Source organism: Myotis myotis, unplaced genomic scaffold (assembly GCF_014108235.1).
Source record: "Myotis myotis isolate mMyoMyo1 unplaced genomic scaffold, mMyoMyo1.p scaffold_m19_p_10, whole genome shotgun sequence".
In the NCBI taxonomy this organism is placed as follows: domain Eukaryota; kingdom Metazoa; phylum Chordata; class Mammalia; order Chiroptera; family Vespertilionidae; genus Myotis; species Myotis myotis.
Genome location: NW_023416314.1, coordinates 40,720,784 through 40,730,552, shown reverse-complemented (window position 1 = coordinate 40,730,552; position 9,769 = coordinate 40,720,784).

Genomic DNA, 9,769 nt, shown 5'->3' with positions numbered 1-9,769 from the left:
CACACAAGGACATCTCCATGCCAGGGGGGTTCTTTGAAATGTTTTCACTATTTTTTAGGTCTGAACTTTTAAAACTTACAGTAAAACTGCTTTAAAAATTCTCCCCACTGAAGTGTGAGGTTCACCTCTCTCCCTTGACACATCCTCTACAGCAGGGGTTCCCAACCTTTTTTTGGCCACGCCCCACCTAAGCATCTCTAAAACCCTGATGCCCCCGCCCCCATGACATATAATTCTTATTCAAAAAGTGAATTCCTATTCATGTGGAGGAAGCCTAAAAGGCCATTAACTTAATCTAAACATGCTTTCAAAGAACATGGCATCCATGAAAGAGAAAAACAAAAAGAATGAAAGGACCGTTGAAGTACTGAGAAAGAAATCACTAAGAAATTGTTAAATAATAATAATAATATGAAGTGATATGAAAAATAGCAAATAAAGTTTCAAAACATATGAGAACTGAAATGCATAAATATGTCACAATATATATTTATATACTGTATATGAGGCCTCAAGAACCATAAGAAATGCAAAAAAAATCATTGTTAATAATTCATTCTCAAATTGCCCCCCTTAAAAATCAAATTGCCCCCCCTGAGGGGCATGTGCCCCACCTTGGGAACCACTGCTCTACCGGACGCCCAAGGGATCTCAGAATTGGGAAATCAGATGGTGCCACCTCTCTCTTTAGACTTCCCATGGCTATCCATTGCCCTCAGGATAAAATCCAAGCCCTCACTCTAAATAGTGCCTGGCACCTGGTAAACATATAGATAAATTAGCTACTATCACCACCACAACCCCCTTTCCTGTCACCAAGTGACTGAGCCCTGTGTGACTAGACCAGCTGTGGGCAAACTACGGCCCACGGGCTGGATCCGGCCCGTTTGAAATCAATAAAACTAAAAAAAAAAAAAAAAAAAAAAAAAAAGACCGTACCCTTTTATGTAATGATGTTTACTTTGAATTTATATTAGTTCACACAAACACTCCATCCATGCTTTTGTTCTGGCCCTCTGGTCCAGTTTACGAACCCATTGTGGCCCTCGGGTCAAAAAGTTTGCCCACCCCTGGACTAGACCCAGACCACACTGGCCGGGCTCCTCCACTCCGTTACACCTGACACCTAGATATGTATCTGGACACAGAACCCTATCTTTGCATGGGTGGCAGCATCACCTCTTCCCTGAAGATTTCAGAAGATATTAGGTCCTGCAGAGTTACCCAGCCTGGCCCTTTAATTAATTTTTGCAGATGAAGAGATTGAGGCCCAGAGAGGGGTCCTGTAGGAAGAGTGGAAGTAAAAACAGTGGGAGTGTTTCAAGGTAGAAAGACATCCCCTGCCCCCACAGAGAGAGCAGCAATGCAAAAAGGAACGTGGGGAGGTTCCTTTTTTTGTCTGCTCTTATCCCAACTTTGATACTTATTCTGTGAGCCTGGCTAGTAGAAGCATCATGAGAATGGATGAGGAAGGACCCATGCGCTGGAGAACTCTTTCTGCCTGCAGTCTTTTCGAGAATGGTAGCCTGAGACTACCACCTTATTCCCACTTCTAAGAGCAGCCACTGAAGTTAGCCTCCCCTCAGAACTCTGAGCAAGGATCTCCTGGCCCCAGGGCGTGGCCACCATGCTGACTTATTAACCCAATGTACTCCTAGGCAGTGCTCTCCTGTGAGGGGAGAGCATGGAGCAGCGGCTCCTCCCTGGAGTGCATCTTCTCACGCTCTGAAGCAATGTCTTCAGTGTCATCATTGTACAACTATGATTGGAAGCCAAGCTTGATCAGACATCCATGTCTAACTTCTAATAAGGGATGAAGCTTATCTATCAGTGAAACATTAGCATTGTCTGGTTCTGCTTAAAGATCCTAGAACTGTCAACCCTATTTATCTACCAACTTCATAAACAGAATACACCCCTCCCCTGCCCCTATTCTCAAATCTCTATTCTCTCCTGCTAGGACTTTCTGGTCCAGGGAGGGTTGAAGGCAAGCACATTAACTATATAGTCTCCCAACCCGTCTATCAGATCCTATAGTCTCTCTGTTATGGGAACAACTCTTCCCACTAATACGGCTGCCCAGTTGTCAAGTAATTTCCTTTCCTCTTTTTTTTTTTTTTTTTTTAATTTTCACCTGAGGATATATTTAGAGAGAATAAGGGAGGGAGGGAGGGAGGGAGGGAGGGAGGGAGGGAGGGAGGGAGGGAGGGAGGGAGAGAGAGAGAGAGATATGAAACATCGATTAGTTGTCTCCCTTACTTGAATATCTGGGGATCAAACCACAACCTAGGAATGTGACCTAACCAGGTTCAAACCTGCAACCTTTTGGTGTACGGGACACTACAACCAAATGAACCATCCAGTCAGGCTAATTTCTATTTTTATTTTGAGCTTCTAGTTTGAAGCCTTTCCCGGGCCAAAAGTGTTCAGCCTTCATGGATCCCTGAAGAATGAGGAAAGGTCTTTATTTAGTTCTACAAATATTTTTTGAATGTCTGATCTATGATGGAACTTCGTAGGGCACCAGACACATGAGGATAAACTAGTCCTGCATGCTTTCTTTAAGGATCTCCCAATCTGGTGGGCAGATGAGCACTTATCTATAGGGAGGTTCTGTCCAGAATGTTTTCATTGTCTGTGCAAGAGAATGGCACATAGGGGGTGAAGTGAGTTGTCTCCTTTACAAAACAAAGGGTGGGTGGGGGTGGGTGGGTCGGGGCGGGGGGGGGGGGGGGGTTTGATCCTACCAACCATGCCATACATTGACAAGCTTATTCAAGTTTTTGTGGGTGGGAAGGGGCCTGCCTAAGGGCTGCCATAGTGGACATGTGTGGTGTGGCCAGCCCAGCACACCTTTTCTTTTGGGAGCTGTCTCCTCCATCCACATGGCTACCCAGGGAACTATTGTTCTTACATAATCCACCCCTCAGCTATAATTGGTTCAGGTGTGTGTACGTGTAGGTCAATAAAATCCTTAATCTTTTCTTTTCTTATTTAAATTGAGAAACATGTTATTTTCTTTAGAATGCTGAAAGCTATACATATGAAATTCAAGAAATGTTTATAGCCATGTTCCCTATCATCAAAACAAGGAAGGTCGTCTTCAATGAAGAAAGAATGAAATCTTGGCCGGTTTGCTCAGTGGATAGAGTTTCGGCCTGGGGACCGAAGGGTCAAGGGCACTTGCTTAGGTTGCAGGTTCGATCCAGCTCCCAGTGGGAAGCATGCAGGAGGTGGCCAATCAATGTTTCTCTCACATCGATTCTTCTCTCTCTCTCTCTCTCTCTCCCCTTCCCTTCCACTCTCTCCGAAAATTAATGGGAAAATATCCTTGCGTGAGGATGAACAACAACAAAAATAAAATATATAAAGAATGAATAAGAAGTTGAAGCAAATATAGACTCATGCTAGAATTTAAAAGCCTAGTTCTAGTTATTCCTGAGACATCCTTATTCAAATTAGTTGTTCAGCCCTTTGCTGGGTTTTATTATCCAGTACTTTCTCTTCCTCCTCCTCCTCCTCCCCCTCCCCTTCTTCCCCCTACCTTTCCTCCTCCTCCTCCTTCTTAATTTTAGAGGATGTTTATTAAAGCTGGGGACAGTGAAACAAGAAGGGGCCTAGGACAGTGATGGCGAACCTTTTGAGCTCGGCGTGTCAGCATTTTGAAAAACCCTAACTTAACTCTGGTGCCGTGTCACATATAGAAATTTTTTGATATTTGCAACCATAGTAAAACAAAGATTTATATTTTTGATATTTATTTTATATATTTAAATGCCATTTAACAAAAATCAACCAAAAATATGAGTTCACATGTCACCTCTGACACGCGTGTCATAGGTTCGCCATCACTGGCCTAGGATAACAGGAGAAGGACAAGGTGGGGAAATGAACCTGGGCTGGGCTGCTTTGGCTCACTAAGAAGTCAGAGAAAAGGGGGCTTTGGGGACAGGTTCAAGAGGTTGGCCAGGATGAACTGCCACTGCCCATTGCTGTCCTCCCTGGTTCCAATCCTTATGGGGTCTCTAAGAGGTTAGGCGATGCATGGATCCTCTGGGGAATGAAGAGGAGAAGGGGGAGGAGAAAGGTGCAGTCGTGTCCCTGCCATTCTTCTCTATGTTTAATCTACTTCAAGTTGGATTTCTACCACTTCCAAACAAGAAGATTTAACTAAAAATTTGATTTAAGGCCTGTAGCAATGCAAATGACAGACCCTAAAATATGGAACTGGCCCTGTTGATGTAGGGTGGGATGCAGTGAAAATCTCTCCATTGAGCCTGGAAATGAAATATCTTTGTTAGGTGATAATGAAGTAGCTGGGAATTCTACTGCATATTGTCTCTTAGAACTCGACCTCAACTTTCCCCCTTGCCCTGGGGTTGCAACTTCAGAGGATTAAATAGAAAAATGGTAAATATTGGGGTATACTGCCTATATTTGGCAACCTCAGGAAAGTGCTTCAAGGGGGCGGGGCACAAGAAGATGAGGAGCAGATGTAACTCTGGTAAGGAAACCTCTGACTATGGCCAGCAATCTGAGATTGCAACAGGATAATCAAGTGCTTTGCTGATTGGCTTTAGCCATGTTCTCTGCCACATTGATTAGGAAATAGTGAATGTCTGACAGGTGAAATGAAATTTGGGAAGATAGAGGAATTAGGGAAGTGTGTTTCTCCCCGTCTTCCCTGGTACCCTGGCCTGACAGCAGGAAAGAGTTGACATTTATTATTCTTTTTTGGCATCTGGCATCTGAAACCACTTTCTAAGTTAGGGGAAATCCCCACCTGATGGATGCCAGAAATTCACTTTCTGAATTTCCCTTACAACCAAAATTCAGACACTTAACCTAGTATCAGCCAATCATGTACACTGATCACAGTCTAAGCTAAGGAATCTAGGTAAGGCAGTGAGGACTCAGGAACCTTAAGAATTATCCCCAGGTCAATGAGGTTGTAGCAATATCAGTTCTAGGTGTAGCAGGGCCACTACAGAGCTTGATCTTGGAAGCATTGTGGGTTGAGTGGCAACCATGTCAGTTGTGCAAGGGACAGGTGTCCCTCATGGAGACAGCAATGCAGCTTAATTTAGAGCATTGTTTCTAGTTCTGTGCTCTGTATCTGGTCCCCCAGTCATTCCAATAATTCTCCAAGACATCTAATATATTTTATGAATTTAATAACATTATTTTTTGCTCAAGTAAGATGGAATTGATTTCTATTTCTTATACCTAATGACTCTGATATAGAAATTGGTACTAGGCTGGCTGAGCACATCAGACTCTCAGAGAATTGGTTGGATTCTGGGAATAGTTGTGTGACCTGATTGGGATTAAAGGCAATGAAAACTCAGAGATGGAGAGGCATTCAGTGGTAAAAACAAACAAACAAAAAAACCAATTCATCAGCCTGGCCAGTGTGGCTCAGTGGATGAGTGTCAACCTATGAACCAGGAGGTCATGGTTCGATTCCCGGTCATGGCATATGCCTGGGTTGCAGGGTCGACCTCCAGTAGGGGGTGTGCAGGAAGCATCTGGGCAGTGATTCTCTCTCACCATTGATGTTTCTATCTCCCTTTCCCTCTCTCTTCCTCTTTGAAATCAATAAAAGTATATTTAAAAAACAACAACAAAACCAGTTCATCAATTTATTGCCAGTGGTCACCTGGAATGAAGTGTCCATTAAAAGCAGAGTTTTGTGTGGGGGGGGGGGGTATCAGAGATCAGTATAAAGGGAATGAGGAATGCAAGGATTGTGAGGAGGTGTGGAACACTTAAGCCCTCTAGTAGTTAGAGTCAGGTTGGGTATACATAAGGGAAAATCCAAAATAACAATAATGTAACAAAATAAATCTCATAGTTTCTGTGGGTCAGGAATCCGGGCATGGCTTACATTGCAGTCTTCAATCAGGCTGCATTCAGGGTGCTCCGTCTGCAGTCTCCAAGTCCTGACCAAGGAAAGATTGATTCCATGCTAACTCACATGGTTCTTGCCAGGACTCAGTTCCTCCAGGGCTGTTGGACTGAAGGGCTCAGTCCTTACCAGGTGTTGGCCAGAGGTTGCCCTCAGTGTCTTGCCATATGGGCCTCTTCATAAAGTCAAGCATGTAAGATCCAGAGAGAATGCCAGCAAGATAGAAGTCAGTCTTTTTTATAACCTAATCCCAGGAATGACATTCTATATTCTGTTGCTTAGAAACAAGTTACTAGAGCCCGGCTGGCATGGCTCAGTGGTTGAGCATCGACCTATGAACGAAGTTGCTATTCGATTCCTCGTCAGGGCATATGCCCGGGTTGCGGGCTCGATCCCCCATGTGGGGCGTGCAGGAGGCAGCTGATGATTCTTTCTCATCATTGATGTCTCTCTCTCTCTCTCTCTCTCTCTCTCTCTCCTCTTTCCTTTCCGAAATCAATTAAAAGAACGTTTAAAAACATAAAGAGAAGTTACTAGGCCCTGCTCACACTCAAAGAGGGGATTACACAAAGGCATGAGCATCAGGAGGCAGGGATCACTGGGAGTCGTGTCAGGAGATATCTACCACAGCCTGCAATTAGCAATCTCTGCCACAACCCCAACTTCCCCCTGAAAATAGCCAGCTATGATAGCACCCTCTCTCTGTCTAAAGGGATTGCCTTCCTCTTATTTGAAGACCATGTACAGGCTTTCCCATGGGGAATTATCTGGTAAGAGAAAGCCAAGTCTCCTCATGCCCCATCCCACTGACTTCATTGTCTCCACACTCATAACTAGAATCAGACTCTAACATTCCTCGGGGTCAAATAGGAGGTCAAATTCCAAAAAAGCTTTCCCACTAAAAGAATTAAAAGATTTTTCAAATTTATATTCATAAAATCTGGCAAATACATGTGGGAATGGATTCTGGGGGTGTTGGGCGAGGAAGGAGGAACATAATTTAAAATCAGGCCAAACTGATCAGTATGAGTGCATGACCATAGAGCAGGGGTGGGCAAACTTTTTGACTCGAGGGCCACAATGGGTTCGTAAACTGGACCGGAGGCCCGGAACAAAAGCATGGATGGAGTGTTTGTGTAAACTAATATAAATTCAAAGTAAACATCATTACATAAAAGGGTACGGTCTTTTTTTTTTTTAGTTTTTTTCATTTCAAACGGGCCGGATTCGGCCCACGGGCCGTAGTTTGCCCACGGCTGCCATAGAGCCTGGATTCCATGTGCCAATTCTAATAGCTGGGAGTTCTCATTCCTTTTTTTAAAGAAAATTAATCTTTTCCTAGAGTCCAAAATAACATTATATTCACTTGATCACCTATCCACTCACCTATTCATTCTTCTATTCATTTGTCAATCCATTGTATTTTTAGATGCATTCACAGTAAGTGGCAGACATCCATATACTTGGCCCCAAGATCCATATCATTAGGCAGAGAAAAATATTATTTGTTAATTTTTAAGTAAAATTTTCATATAGTGAAATGCATAAATATTTAAAAAAAATATTTTTATTGATTTCAGAGAGGAAGAGAGAGGGAGACATAGAAACATCAATGATGAGAGAGAATCATTGATTGGCTGCCTCCTGCACGCCCCCCACTGGGGATGTAGCCCATAACCTGGGCATGTGCCCTTGACTGGAATTGAACCGGGACCCTTTAGCCCGCAGGCTGCTCTATCCACTGAGCCAAACCAGCTAGGGTGAAATGCATAAATCTTAAGTGTACCATTCAGTGAGTTAGACACATGTGTGACCCAATCTCTTATCATCATCCCAGAAACTTCTTTCATGCCTCTCCCAAATCAATACCAACCCCACTCCCCCAGAGGTAACCACTCTTTTTTTTTTTTTTTAATATTTTTTATTGATTTTTTTACAGAGAGGAAGGGAGAGGGATAGAGAGTTAGAAACATCAATGAGAGAGAAACATCGATCAGCTGCCTCCTGCACACTCCCTACTGGGGATGTGCCCGCAACCAAGGTACATGCCCTTGACCGGAATCGAACCTGGGACCCTTCAGTCCACAGGCTGATGCTCTATCCACTGAGCCAAACTGGTTAGGGCGGTAACCACTCTTTTGATTCTTTTCCACTATAGATTAATGTTGTCTTTTCTTGATTTCCTCTGGGCACTCTGTGTGAGCCTTCTTTTATTCAGTATGTTTTTGAGATTCATCAATGTTGTATCAATAGTTCATTCCTTTATATTGCTCAGTATATTGCTGAGTGTATACCTGTATAGGCAGAATTCTAAGATGTCCCCCAAGATTCCTGCCTCCTGGTGTATAGGCCCTGCACACTCTCCAGCCTTGTGACTATGAGAGACTAGCACTGCTGTGATTAGGTTATGTCTTATATCACACATAGCTTTTCTTTTTAAATTCTCACCCGAGGATATGTTTCCATTGATTTTGAGAGGGAGTGGAAGAGAGAGGGAAAGAGAGAAATATGGATGTGAGAGAAACACATAGATTGGTTGCTTCCTGCACAAGCTCCTACCAGGGTCTGGGCCACCAGGGCCTGGGCCGGGGAGAAGCCTGCAACCAAGGTATGTGCCCTTGACTGGAATCGAACCCTGGACCCTTTGGTCCATAGGCTGATGCTCTATCCACTGAGCCAAACCAACTAGGGCTCACAGATGGCTTTTAAAAAGGGTAATTATTTGGGTGGATCTGACCTAATGACATGAACCCTTTACATTTGGGTCAAGAGATCAGAAACAGTGAAGTCAGATTTGAAGCATGAGAGACTCAACAGGAAGATTTTTCATTATTAGGTGGAGGGGCTACATGGCAAAGCAAGCAGTGACCTCTAGGAACTGAGAGTGATTTCCAGTTGACAGCCAGTAGGAAAACAGGACCTCAGTCCTACAACCACAAGCAATCGAACTCAGCTAAGTAGCTGAATAAACTTGGGAGTGAATTCTTCCTTAGGGTCCCCAGAAAGGAATGCAGCCTGGCTGACACTGAAATCTTGAGATGAGAACTAAGTCATGTTCTGAGCATAGAACCATGCCAGACTCTGACTTACAGGATTGTGAGTAAATGAATATTGTTTTAGGCTGTTAAGTTTGGGATTATTTTTTACATGGCAATAGAACACTAATATAATACTGCAGCTTGTTAAGCCATTCTGTTGATGGATTTATGGGTGGCTTCTAGTTGTGGACTATTATGAATAATGCTGCTATGAACACTTATGTACAAGTCTGTTTTGTGTGGATATATGTTTTCATTTCTCTTGGAAATGTTGGGTCGCAGGGTAGATGTGTGTTTAGTTTTATAAGAAACTGCCAGATTGTTTCCTAAAGTGGTTGTGCCATTTTATACTCCCACCAATAATGTATGTAAATTCTGGTTGCTTTACAATCATCCTCATCAGTGTCAAAAAGTTTAAATTTTATCCATCCTGGTGGGTGTATAGTTGATTTGTTTTCACTTGATTGAATGAAAACTGGGTTCATTGATGAAGTTAAATGAGATTGAGATGCCAAGGATCCTTTGGTATTATTTATAAGAATCTAAACACATAAGGAGAATGTTGTTTTATAAACCTTTCCTTCTAGATTTCTAAGTGTGATTCACCCACTCCCAACTCCATCCCCTGAGAGTGTCCAGATGACTCACCAAGGCATTGAGACATATGTTTGTGAGCGTGATGACATATTTGGAAAGTACTGTAGTAACTGGTTTCTGGAGGCCAGGGATGTTGAGGGGAGATATGACTAAACAATATGGGAAGTTTTCTAAGATCCTAACTGACTTATAGAACCAAAAGTCTTCAGGAGCTGGTGAACAGTGG